Below are 896 nucleotides of genomic sequence, written 5' to 3'. Positions count from 1 at the left end.
CGCACGCGCACGCCCACACGCCCACACGCACGCACGCGCACACGCACACGCACACACGCACGTACGCACATACACGCACGCACGCTCGGACACACGCGCGCACACATGTATATATATAAGTATATATCTATGCAGGTCTGTGTATGTATGTGTGTGTGCATGCGTTCAGTTTCCGAGGAACTATTGAATTAACGAAAGCAGAGATTCTCTGCTAAAACGTTAATTCTGTAACACGTAACGAATCACACGAGGGTTAGTTCTGATTCGTGTTGAGTCCTCTTTGTATTTCTAGTATACTTGATCTGCGATTCAAGAATTTTCACAAAGAGAGTGAGAGAGAGAGAGAGAGAGAGAGAGAGAGAGAGAGAGAGAGAGAGAGAGAGAGAGAGAGGTAGTGAGAGAGATAGATAGAGAGAGAGACAGAGAAAGATAGAAAATAGAAAGAGAGAGAGACATGCGTATGTGTGTACATAGGTATATGTGTGTGTGTCTGTACGTATGCATATATATCTCTATATGTATATATGTACTTTTCCAGTGAAATTATTCACTGATCTCGGGGGTACTGTTAATACCTCGTTCAGAGATTTAACATTGCTTGTTTTCACTTTTTCGAGATCAGTGAATAATTTCACTGGAAAAAGTTATATATATTTGCAAAGGGATATCTTTCGCATCGAAGGTCGGCGATTGTCGTACGCTGAGGACGGGTAAATACCCAGAAACTCGAGTCCGTGCGTATCGCAGATCAAGATGGGAAGGATGACTTCCCTTTGCAAATACAGAAAGGACACAGATGTGTGTCGATAGCCAGTTGGAGGAGATGTTCTCCTGGGGCTAAAAGCAACAGTAACATCCACCCTTAGGGGTCAGCCACATTTAAGTGGCAAATATAC

The 896-nt window shown here is 43.8% G+C and overlaps 1 protein-coding gene across 1 annotated transcript in view; it reads right to left on the bottom strand.

Annotated features, from left to right (window-relative positions):
- Positions 1-896, bottom strand: part of LOC106870351 (uncharacterized) — a 131,631-nt gene that overhangs the window by 70,356 nt on the left and 60,379 nt on the right. The window lies entirely within an intron of this gene.

This window comes from Octopus bimaculoides, chromosome 6 (assembly GCF_001194135.2).
Source record: "Octopus bimaculoides isolate UCB-OBI-ISO-001 chromosome 6, ASM119413v2, whole genome shotgun sequence".
NCBI lineage: Eukaryota > Metazoa > Mollusca > Cephalopoda > Octopoda > Octopodidae > Octopus > Octopus bimaculoides.
Note: the sequence above shows the minus strand (reverse complement) of the source record. Positions and strands in the feature narration are given on the sequence as shown.